This window comes from Myxocyprinus asiaticus, chromosome 23 (assembly GCF_019703515.2).
Source record: "Myxocyprinus asiaticus isolate MX2 ecotype Aquarium Trade chromosome 23, UBuf_Myxa_2, whole genome shotgun sequence".
NCBI classification, from domain to species: domain Eukaryota; kingdom Metazoa; phylum Chordata; class Actinopteri; order Cypriniformes; family Catostomidae; genus Myxocyprinus; species Myxocyprinus asiaticus.
This window is the reverse complement of record NC_059366.1, coordinates 18,157,559-18,170,887: the sequence shown is the minus strand read 5'-3', so window position 1 is coordinate 18,170,887 and position 13,329 is coordinate 18,157,559.

The following is a 13,329-nucleotide window of genomic DNA, read 5'->3' as shown; positions in this document are numbered from 1 at the left end:
ATACTGTACATGGCATCACAGCAGGTGAAAAATTACTAATAGCCCTACAAATTAAGAACTAAAGACAATTATAAATGTAAAGATAATTATAATAATCATCATAATAAATAAGCCTAATACATTCCCTTGTGTTCCCAAAAAATTATGCCAAATTTGTGTTGTTATCGAATGTGTTTGTATTGCGTTTTGGTAATACAGTTAATGCTGCCTAAAGAAAATAAAATAGAACTCAATTTTAGGTTCAAGGTGAACCTATTACTTTATGATTTATTCACTTTCGTCTTTGTTTCATTAATACAAAGATACCTGTATATATTACTGAACCTGCAGAGTTGCGTTCACAATGTGTAAGAGTGAACTGCTCCGTGGAAATAAAGCGAAACTCACAGTACCTCACGAGATGATCGGAGATCATTTGCAGCATTCTCATAGACTATATTATTCTTGCAAACAGTTTTCAGTTGAATGCAACAGAGAAAAAGAAGTGATAACAATTTACATACGTTTGTTCACATGACAGACTCGTGCTGCACTCCTCTGAACAAACAGCGAATCAGACACGAGCAATGACGGCTTTCCTTTGTCTGTTCTTAAAAATATAATAAAGTGTGTTTCTTCAAGCGCATCTTTTTGACTAACAGCATTTCTTGTCATGTGTCACTCCGAGATGTCTTACAGGTCACCCACCTGTTGAGGGTAGATGAGCAAAATTACTCGTGCATGAAATACATTTGGACGAAGAGCTCGCGAACTGGATTGAGCCTTGTCACATTGGCGGGTGCTATATCACACCTTGGGTGCACATTAAAAATAACGAACGTTCATAAAATCGCTCGTAGAAAATGCTCTTAACAGCTAAAATCAATAGTTATTGGGAAACGAGGCCCAGAACTCTATGCATGTGCGTGTCTTGGAGAAGTGCTTTCATTGCACTCGTGAACAGCAGAGCTCACTGCGCACATATAAAATCAGACGCACATTGACAGCTTTTCTTTAGTCTGTTCTTCAAAATATAATCACGTTTCATCAAACACGCATCTTTGTGTATAATTTCTTGCAATATATCACTTCGAGAAGTCTTACAGGTTGCCCTCAACAGTGGCTGGTACATCAGCAAAATACTCCGCGTGAAAAATCCGCATTTGGCGGGTGTTCATTTCAAACCTTGTTCACCAGGAGTAGGGTGTACGACAAATTCGGAAGAAAGGAAATCAAAACTGTCACTGACTTCAAGCTTTGCAATTGCACCCACAATTTCTGTTGGAAAATTATCTCTAGAAAGTTTTAAACATTCATGTGTTGGTGAATGGTGAGACCCTGCGGCACAGAGCCACTTGTGGCTTGCGAGCCATAAGTTCCTGACCCCTGCTCTAGAGCCTTTATTCACAGTTTCTTGGCCAGACAACTTTTCCTTCTCCTGGATCTCTTCTGAGCTTCCGAAGTTTTGTCTGTAAAACATATTCATATATACCCCCATTTTCTGATGAATATTTCTGTTTTCTTCCCAATAATAAATATGTTTCTATCATTGTTTACATTTACAGCACTATGCAAAAGTCTCAGGCACATTAGATGGTTCACAAAAACATTTGTCTTAAAATGGTTATTTTCTATCTTTTAATTTATTGTGTCAGAAATATCAATTTTAGCTTTTTAACATCTTTAGAATTGAATAGAAGAAGAACAATAAACCATACTATAAATCTGGGATTATATGAAGCAATCAAGGCAACCAAAATCCATAGAAGAACTGTGTCAAGTTGTTCATTAATCTTGGAACAGCCTACTTGCCAACACTGTTGAAAAACTTTGTGCAAGTGTACCTAGGAGAATTTGTGTGATTTTTAAAGGCAAAGGATGGTTACACCAAATATTGATTTAGATTTTTTTTTGTTTACTGCACTTTGTATGAAGTTAATTGATAAATAAAAGCTAATTATTACATTATTTTTGAAAACACCACACTTTACAGCATTTTCCAGAAATCCTAAAACTTTTACACAGTATTGTATATTAAACTTTTCATAAACAGTTTAAAGCAGTTCAGTCACGTGACGCCATGCGAGGAGCAGACGTGTGATCGGCGAGCTCTGCGCACTTTACTGGTTTTTAATGATTTTTGTGTTATAATCCGGTGAGATTTGATACACCCTGCTACATACAGGTGCATCTCAATAAATTAGAATGTCGTGGAAAAGTTCATTTATTTCAGTAATTCAACTCAAATTGTGAAACTCGTGTATTAAATAAATTCAGTGCACACAGACTGAAGTAGTTTAAGTCTTTGGTTCTTTTAATTGTGATGATTTTGGCTCACATTTAACAAAAACCCACCAATTCACTATCTCAAAAAATTAGAATATGGTGACATGCCAATCAGCTAATCAACTCAAAACACCTGCAAAGGTTTCCTGAGCCTTCAAAATGGTCTCTCAGTTTGGTTCACTAGGCTACACAATCATGGGGAAGACTGCTGATCTGACAGTTGTCCAGAAGACAATCATTGACACCCTTCACAAGGAGGGTAAGCCACAAACATTCATTGCCAAAGAAGCTGGCTGTTCACAGAGTGCTGTATCCAAGCATGTTAACAGAAAGTTGAGTGGAAGGAAAAAGTGTGGAAGAAAAAGATGCGCAACCAACCGAGAGAACCGCAGCCTTATGATTGTCAAACAAAATCGATTCAAGAATTTGGTTGAACTTCACAAGGAATGGACTGAGGCTGGGGTCAAGGCATCAAGAGCCACCACACACAGACGTGTCAAGGAATTTGGCTACAGTTGTTGTATTCCTCTTGTTAAGCCACTCCTGAACCTCAGACAACGTCAGAGGCGTCTTACCTGGGCTAAGGAGAAGAAGAACTGGACTGTTGCCCAGTGTTCCAAAGTCCTCTTTTCAGATGAGAGCAAGTTTTGTATTTCATTTGGAAACCAAGGTCCTAGAGTCTGGAGGAAGGGTGGAGAAGCTCATAGCCCAAGTTGCTTGAAGTCCAGTGTTAAGTTTCCACAGTCTGTGATGATTTGGGGTGCAATGTCATCTGCTGGTGTTGGTCCATTGTGTTTTTTGAAAACCAAAGTCACTGCACCCGTTTACCAAGAAATTTTGGAGCACGTCATGCTTCCTTCTGCTGACCAGCTTTTTAAAGATGCTGATTTCATTTTCCAGCAGGATTTGGCACTTGCCCACACTGCCAAAAGCACCAAAAGTTGGTTAAATGACCATGGTGTTGGTGTGCTTGACTGGCCAGCAAACTCACCAGACCTGAACCCCATAGAGAATCTATGGGGTATTGTCAAGAGGAAAATGAGAAACAAGAGACCAAAAAAAGCAGATGAGCTGAAAGCCACTGTCAAAGAAACCTGGGCTTCCATACCACCTCAGCAGTGCCACAAACTGATCACCTCCATGCCACGCCGAATTGAGGCAGTAATTAAAGCAAAAGGAGCCCCTACCAAGTATTTAGTACATATACAGTAAATGAACATACTTTCCAGAAGGCCAACAATTCACTAAAAATGTTTTTTTTTATTGGTCTTATGATGTATTCTAATTTTTTGAGATAGTGAATTGGTGGGTTTTTGTTAAATGTGAGCCAAAATCATCACAATTAAAAGAACCAAAGACTTAAACTACTTCAGTCTGTGTGCACTGAATTTATTTAATACACGAGTTTCACAATTTGAGTTGAATTACTGAAATAAATGAACTTTTCCACGACATTCTAATTTATTGAGATGCACCTGTATTTGCTCTTTGAAGTCAATATGTCAAAAACTTCAAAATACTCGGCCTCTGGGATATTAAAAGACACTTACGTGCTCAAGCTGAAACCACTGACGGGGCTGCAGACCGGGGACTTGATTTGAATGGTGCAGCGGGAGAAATTCAGCATCAACTGTCCAACATGTTTGTGATGCTGACGAAAGTTGTTGCTGACTTAGAAGATCTCACTGTAATACGTCTATTGATTATGGCGATGGAAACAATATTCTCTGAGTTGGTTACAAGAGTGGAAGATGTTGAGAAGTGGATCGATTATCTGGAGTTATCGGAGAGGGAATTATCTGATAATCCGCCAGCGACCAAAGTTGATTTGGAACATGTTCTTGAAAAGCTTGAAGATCTTGAGAATAGGAGCCACAGCAATAATATCTGAATTGTTGGAATTCCTGAGCATGAGGAGGGCAGCGATATGGTGAAATTCCTAAATGAGCTCTTCCCGAGTCTGCTCGAAATAACAGGCCATAAGCTGAAAATCAAGCAAGCTCACAGAGTCCCGGCTTGCAGATCGGCTGAGGGAGACAGACCCCGATCAATCCTGGCCAAATTCCTGAGATCATCCGATAAAGATCTTGTGTTACGCAAGGCGAGGAGCAAAGGAAAGCTTTCTGGGAAGAATCACAACATTTTCTTGTTCCCAGACTTTGCGGGTTCGACAAGAGAGAAACGTGATCGATTCAAGGAATGCAAGAAGCTCTTACATCAACTGAAGATCGCTTTTGTGGCCAAACTGAGAATAGATACTAAGGATGGCCACAAAGTATTTTTATGCCCCAAGCAAGCACTGTCCTTCATTAAAACATTGGAGTGAGTAAGCCATTTGGTGTTTCTCATGTGAGTGGATTGACTTGCTGTACATAGACTCGACTGTCTAAGGAAGCTGGATGCCATTTTTGTTTCTTTTTGTGTTGGTCCCACCTAGCGGCTGGAGTTTGTTTTGTGGTGTGACACTCCTTCGAGAAACTTTGGCATTGAAAGAAGATCGCATTAACACTGAAGTTCCCGGCCAGTGATAAGGATGACCACAAAATATCTACATGCCTACAACAAGCGATGCCTTTTATAGAGTTGATGGACTAAGGAAATCATGGTGTGTTTCTTATGTGGCCTCTGAGTCAGCTTGACTCGTTAAATATACAATTGACCGTCCGAGGAACCGGGACGCCTGTTTTGTTTGTTTTTGTGCTGGTTCCGCCTAGCAGCTGGAGTTCGTTTTGTAGAGGAACATTCCTTCCGGACAGTTGTGGATGAATCTGCTTGTTCTTTGTGCTTATGTCTTCTATTGGCTGGAGTTTGTTTTATAGATTTTCGTCTGTTATGTAATTTTGCCTCACAAAATTTGTATAGAAGCACTGGGCTTGAGCAATCTGACAGCAAAGTTGTCGCGGGGACTCTCATAGGCATGCATGGACTCTTTGAGTTTAGAGGGATCAATGCCGGTTGGCGCTGTTTTTCTTTTTTCTGTTTGTATTGTTGAACATCTGAGAGGGACTATAAATTTTTTTCATCAGTCCATAAGATTTATTCTAGAATAGATTTTTTTATATATATCTAAATCCCTCATTTCATCTGTTGCTGATTGCTCAATTGGAAACATTTTAGTCTCAGGTCATGCCCTGGTGAGCTTAGAGGTGTTGCCATATATGGAGAAAAAGAAATCATATAGTTGTTGCTTTAATGTATCCCTTTTGCAAAAATCCTGATTTTCAACAAATGTTAAAGCTGAAATCAATGTTTATATGGAGACCAACTGGTCCTCAGTATCCTGTGTGGGCGTGGCTTGGGAGGCACTTAAGGCGGTTCTTAGGGGTTGGATTTCATCAAAAAATCCAAAGCATGAGAACTCGTGGAGTTGGAAGGAAATATTAAAAGTGCCAAGGCAGCGCTGAAGCACCGAATGTCGTCTGATGGCCTTAAAGAATTGACCCGATTGAAATACAGATATAAAACTATTTTGTCCAAAAGGTGGAGTTTTGCTTATTCAGGGCAAGACAGTCATACTTTGAGTCGTGGGACAAAGCAGGAAAACATTTGGCTAGATAGATAAAACAGAGAGAGTCTTTTTCTACCTTTCCCTCAGTGAAATCTGCTGGTGGAGAAATATTTACCTCGGCCAGTGATATTAATAATACTTTAAAGAGTTCTGTCTTGATCTTTATAGTTCCACATCTTCGTCTACTGATGAAGATATTAGAAAATTTGTGGAACCATTAGAACTCCCTAAATTGACAACTAAGCAAAAAAATTCTCTTGATTCTGAGATAAACTTGGAGGAGCTTGACGAGGTAATTAAGGCCTTACCTACAGGCAAGGCTCCGGGGCCAGATGGTTTTGCCACTGAATTTCTTAGATCTTATGCTGCAGAATTGGCTCCACTTTTGTTAGAAGTTGATACGGAATCATTAAAGAATGGAAACCTTCCCCCAACCATGACACAAGCCCGGATCAGTCTGATTCTTAAAAAGGACAAAGATCCAAGTGAGTGTAAAAGTTACCGTCCAATTTCCCTGATCCAGCTAGATGTACCGATTAAGTAAAGTTATGACATCTCTTAGACATATAGATCAGCTGGAATTTATTCGGGGCCGCAGCTCTTCTGATAACATTAGGTGTTTCATCAATATCATGTGGTCAGTGGCGAATGATCAGACTCCGGTCGCTGCCATTTCACTTGACGGCGAAAAGGCAATTAATATGGTAGAATGGGATTATCTTTTTAAGATTTTGGAAATATATGGGTTCGGAAATACTTTTATTGGATGGATTAAGCTACTTTATAGACACCCTGTAGTGGTGGTACAAACAAATGGATTAATTTCAGATTATTTTACTCTGGACAGGGGCACCTGACAGGGTTGCCCTCTTTCCCCATTATTCTTCTCTCTTGCCCTGGAACCATTAGCAGCAGCAATAAGAAAGGAGGATGATTTTCCAGGGGTGGTGGCAGGAGGTATGGCGCATAAGCTTTTGCTTTATGCAGATTATATTTTATTATTCATCTCTGACCCTACTAGATCTATGCCTTGCCTCCACAGAATTATCAGAAGTTTCTAAATTTTCGGTATACAGAGTTAATTGGTCTAAATCTGAAGCTTTGGCTCTGACAGCGTACTGCCCATTAACGGCTTTTCAGCCAGGCGTCTTTCAATGGCCCAAACAGGGCATTAAGTATTTGGGTATTTTATTCCCAGCAAATTTATGTGATTTAGTCAGAGTTCATTTTGACCCTTTAATAAAACGTTTTTCGAGCGATGTGGGCAGGTGGGCCTCATTACATTTATCTATGATTGGGAAGGTTAATGTTATAAAAATGAATTGTATTCCAAAATTTAACTACCTATTACAGTCTCTCCCCATTGAAGTTCCCCTCTTTTATTTTAAACAATTTGATAGTATAGCTAAATCCTTTATCTGGAATGGTAAACGTCCTTGAATGCATTCTAAGAAGTTACACAGGCCAGTTGACAAAGGTGGGTTGGGTCTGCCCAAGATTTTGTTTTACTATTATGCTTTTGGTCTCAGACATTTGGCGCATTGGTCGCTTCTGCATGAAAGAGCTCCTCCCTGTCTCTTTATTCAACAGGAGGTCCTTGCCTCTATCTTGCCATTGCAATGTCTTTCTACCGAGCTGCCTGGAGAAGTAAAGACACATCCCGTTATCTCACACATGCAGTTAGTGTGGACAAAAGTTGCCCACGTGCTCAATTCGGACATTTACCTGAACGTTGCCGCAAGTATTTGGTTAAACCATAAATTGTGTATTAACAAGTCCCCCTTTTGCTGGACAGAATGGATTGAGAAGGGAGTTGCTACGCTGGGTGACCTGTATGGAAATGGAGCATAGAGATCCTTTGAAAATATTATACAGTGCTTTGGGATTCCCAGATCTCAATTCTTCAGGTACTTACAGCTGCGCCATCTACTTTGTGCCACCTTTGGGTGTAGTACGCAGCCCCCTAAAGCTGCAGACACTCTTGAGATGGTACTAGCGGCTTTTGGAAAGGGTCACGAGGCTTCAGCGTATTATTCCTGGCTAATTCAGAGTCTAGGGGTCGGGGTTTTGAGATCTCTTAAGAAGTTATGGGAGAGAGACTTGAATTTAGTACTTGAGAATGAAGAATGGGGTAGGATTTTTAAAAATGTCAAGTCTATGTCTAGGGATGCAAGGGTGTGCGTCATTCAATTTAAGATTCTGTAGGTTTTTATTGGAATCCCTTTAGATTGCATAGGCTTGGTCTTAAAGACACACCCACCTGCTGGCGATGCCAATCAGAGGATGGGGATATAGCCCACATTTTTTGGTATTAAGATTCAAGAGTTTTGGTCGAGGGTTCAGAGTTATGATTGTGAGATCCTGAGCACTCAGATTTCACTCTGCCCCAGACTTTGTATTTTGGGTGATGGGGCGGGTGTTAATGCAGGGAATAAACACATTAAAAACTGGGTCCTTACCAGTGTGATGATCGGCAGGAAAGTGATCCTTGGGGGATGGAAGTCGGCTGGTGCGCCCTCATTTCATGAGTGGTACACAGAATTGGGAAGAGTTGCAGCCTTTGAAAAAATGATGCATAGATGGCTGGGCGCTTGGGTGCCTTTGACAAGAAGTGGGGCACTCATTTGGCCTTCTTAGAGGGTTGCCAGGGAGGAATAGTGAAGAGGGACAGTTTAAATAGTGTGTATGTAATGGATTGATGTGTGGAACCCTTTTTCTTTTTCTTTTTTGTTTGGCAATTTTTTGTGTTTTTTTTATTTTTTTATGTCAGTGAGTATTTTCTTGGACTGTCTGCTTGTATGTGTGTCTGTTATTATTCAGTGTCTGACCACTGGGATGTGTGTTGGAGGGGGTAGGCATATTTTGATGAAAGTTGATTCTGTGTTTTTATGTGCTGATTGTGTTGATTTGAGTTTGACCAATTCACAACATCGTCTTTACGTCCTCTTAATATTGCAAGCTTACCCAGAATGGCCCAGTTACATAATGTATTCATAATATTTGGGTAATTCTGTGACTTATTGGCAATGTAACTGCAATGCCATAGGTCCGTAATATAATTACCACTTCACCTTCCAATTCCACTTTTTTACGTTCTCCAATGTGATCCAAAATAAATAAATAAATAAATAAATCAGTTCAGTCGCAACACAGGAAAATTGAATTTCTATGACAGATTTGTGTTGTAGCAGTTTAATAATTGCTACAGTATCATTCAAAGTTCAACAACCACATCAGATTGGTTAAGTAATTACCTTCTAGTTGAAATTCTGTATATATTTTTGCATGATTATTTGGCAGCTTTAATCCCCTGAAATGTCTGCTAACATTATGCCAAATGTTTATAACGGAAGTGTCCAGGATGATGCTATTTTTATTTTTATCCCCTTTTCTCCCCAATTTGGAATGCCCAATTCCCACTACTTAGTAGGTCCTCGTGGTGGCGCGGTTACTCACCTCAGTCCAGGTGGCGGAGGACAAGTCTCAGTTGCCTCCGCTTCTGAGACTGTCAATCCGCGCATCTTATCACGTGGCTCGTTGTGCATGACACCGCAGAGACTTGCAGCATGTGGAGGCTCATGCTACTCTCCGCGATCCACTCACAACTTACCACACACCCCATTAGGAGCGAGAAGCACTAATCGTGACCACGAGGAGGTTACCCCATGTGACTCTACCCTCCCTAGCAACCGGGCCAATTTGGTTGCTTAGGAGACCTGGCTGGAGTCATTCAGCACACCCTGGATTCGAACTGGTTACTCCAGGGGTGGTAGTCAGCCTCAGTACTTGCTGAGATACCCAGGCCCCCCGATAGTGCTTTTTGTTCAAATAAATGTATACATAATATGATATATATATATATATATATATATATATATATATATATATATATATATATATATATATATATATATATATATAAATAATTTTTGTATTTTTTGCTAACCGATTAATTTTAAATTTTTGATATAATTTAATAGAATTATTTATTGAAAAAAATACATATGTGCGGGTTTGTAATTTATGGAAAAAATATACAGGCATTCCGAACTTGTTTCGCCCACACGCTCTCACTCACAGATACGTGCGAATGGATGAGTTAGGGGCCATTCATACCAAATGTGTTTTTTGCCCACGTCTGTTCTGTTTTTCCATTGTTTTGCTAAGTAAATACGCGCTGGACGAACATCCATGCCTGCTGCACTGCGTCTCGCTGTTTTTTCAGTGTCTCACAGGACCAGCACGTTTTTAGACACAGTGTGAAAAGTTAAAAAGAACTTCAGGTCTCAAAAACGCTGTTTCACTCAAAAACGTTCCATTTCATTCGATGCGCTGCGTCTAGATTGCACTACGTTTTGATTGTTTTTAGTGCAGGTGTCAAAAAGGTTTAACGTTCTGAAAAAGTTCAGGTTGAAAAGAGGGGACTGTTACAATGTTTAACATTATTCCAGATTATTCTGCACCAAGCAAAGTTTCAGCGCTTGATAAACGGCAATGTTTTTTCCCCTTCTGCACTAATGTACTGAGGGGCCACCGTGCCTTGTATGTCTACTGTTACAATACTGTAATGAATGTTGCCAATGATGCTTACATAAAATACAGCCTTTTGCAACATGGTGAACAATACACTGCAGTGTCAGAATATATTTTACTATTGTATACAACAAATCCTCAAAGTAATAATAATAATACTGTATCAAATTATTGGTAACTGACTATCAGCCGGCAGCCTGAATGTCAATACAGTCGTTTATTTGTTGTGGAACTGAAATACATGCTCTTGACTAAATTTGCTGTGTCTTTACAGTGCCGGGTATAAACCATATAGGCGATTCATTTACATTTATGCATTTGGCAGATGCTTTTATCCAAAGCGACTTACAGTGTACTTATTACAGGGACAATACCCCAGGAGCAACCTGGAGTTAAGTACCTTGCTCAAGGACACAATGGTGGTGGCAGTTATGTGCTTTAGCCCACTACACCACCCCCACCAGAAATCGTGTGTGTCAGGGCTGAGAAATATTTAATATTTAGAAATATTTAGTCTCAAAGCAGCTTTACAGAAAATTATGTAACAATTGGAGCTTTAATTTAAAAAAGTCTTAGTCTTCTTTATGCTGTTCCGATGAATTGTGTCTTTCTACGTAGATTCTTCATTTTAATGGAAAAGTTACTTGTCTTTAGGCCCCAAAAACAAATCTTTTTTGAAATGCCTATGGAGAAAATTAATGGGGAATATCTCGTGCTTTTCCGTGCATGCTCGGTCATTCCCGTGGGTGTTTGAGCCGGGATGTCCGGAGCGCTGGTTGCTGTGGTTCACTCATTCAGACCTCTTGAGCTTAGATGATAAAAAATGTCCCACCAGGACATAATTTATGAGCAAATTAGCCGTCAAAACAGTCCCATGGTTTGTTAATAAAGAAGCCGTGGCTGCAGTATTAAACTTTATATAATTTTAATAATACTACACATAAATTGCTAAATCAGCCACTATCAAACGTGGACTATTTGGAGGATACAATTGAAGCATAGGAAGTTAAATGAAGGTAAGAAAACACGTAGTAACACAACGGGTAAGCACATGTAGGAACGTGTTGCATATGATTTTATTAAAAAATATCTCTAATTTCGTTTTGGCTCATTGTTTTTACATCGCCGACATTAAAATTAACGAACATAATTTAGGATTTAAGATATTTTATAATATTAAGGATATTTTACTCTACAATTTACTTTTAGAGTTTTTAAAGCATGTGAAATTTTAAAGCTATTGCAATCTTAATTAATTACAAAGTTTAGCCGGTCTGTGCGCACACAGGTTCTTCTAGGTACAGAAATCAGATTCAGCTGATTGTAGGCCTAAATGTAAAATTAGAACGTTTAGAAAGAGTTGTTTTAATAAACCTCATCACTTTGGCATTCTTGAGGTTAATTTGTGAAAGATTATGTCATTTAGTAATTGCATTAAGATTAATTCGGTGTCGATATTTCTCTTTTGTTCTTTAAATAAAAGATCATGCTTAGATTTATTCACTTTTTATAATTTGTAGTTATGTATTTGATATTATGTATTTATATGTTGTTATGTACTTTTAATATATATCTAAATTTTATAAACATATACTTATGGAATAATGAGAAAAATGCAAGGACCATTTTATTTTTATTTATTTATTTTACATTTACTTGTAAATTAAAGCAATTTACAAGTGAGGAACATTGCAAAACCAATTTATCCTAATAAGGCAACAATATAAGGTGTAATCCCAAAAGATTAAAGAGTAAACAGTGTTTGGAATGCTTTAAACTGTTTATTATATACCTGTTTTAGAATATAAAAATATATACTTAGAATAGAAAAGTTTAACATAAATGTAACCAATGATGGAAACATGTAGTATACATAAATATACAACAGACAATGGGGGAATGTATGAATATGTTTTACAGACAAAACTTCGGAGGCTCAGAAGAAAGAGATCCAGGAGAAGCAAAGGTTGTCTGGCCAATAAACTGTGAAAGAGGGCTCTAAAGGCTCTCTTAAAGCTGCACATGGCATCATCTGGAGATTCTCTAGATATCCTGGAAAGAGGGGTAAAGAGTAGGGCTGTGCCAATACAATAAAATATCAATATATCGTGATACTTTTTCTCGTGCTTTTGTATCGATCCCAGTGTCAATATTTTTATTCAAATTTTTTTTTTTGTATTTATATCATGTCCAACAGTTCTATAAAGATGAATCAGATTGTCTAAATAAGAGTGGCATTCCTCATTTCTTTCATATATGAGTAAATCTGGACATTATAACAGAAATATACCCAAATTAATTGGAATTTAATCAAGAGCTTGTGAATTGTAACTGAATTGAATCATGATGTTGTGATGTATCATGATATATTGAATTGTGACATATGTATGGTGATAAATATCATAAGGTGCCTGGCCATACCCAGCCCTAATAATGAGACTGAATATATAAAGAATGATGGATTGATTGGCATCAATTTGAGATGTATAATTATCAATATGAATACTGGTGTCTGTGCAAATAACAATAATCAACAATTTATTCATTTGGAGTGTTTTGTATGGAGAGAACATTGTACAGTAGGCAGAACCTGCACTTTGAAAATCTTGAAATTAATGTATGGATTCAGATGGGAAACATTTATTTGTATTATAAATGTTATTTATTTATTTACTTTTATTTGATGTACCTTTACCCTGCAATTCATTCGCCCACCGCTAATGTATATAGCCTATAGACAGAGATGTGATGCAATGTACAGTATTCAATGATATGCTTAGAATATGAAAACATGAGGCAGTGAAAATGCATGTTAGATCCAGTGTTCACAAGACCTCTCTCTCCGTCAGAAATATCCATATATCAGAGTTCTGTCTGATATCCAAAACCAGTCAACATCAACAGCTTATGTTAACTGACTCTCCTACGAGCCCAAGAGTCAGCAGGGTAATACAGAAGAAAGCAGGAGACGAAGTGATGGTAAAAATGACCAGAGTTTATTGAATAATCTTAATGGTGTCTTT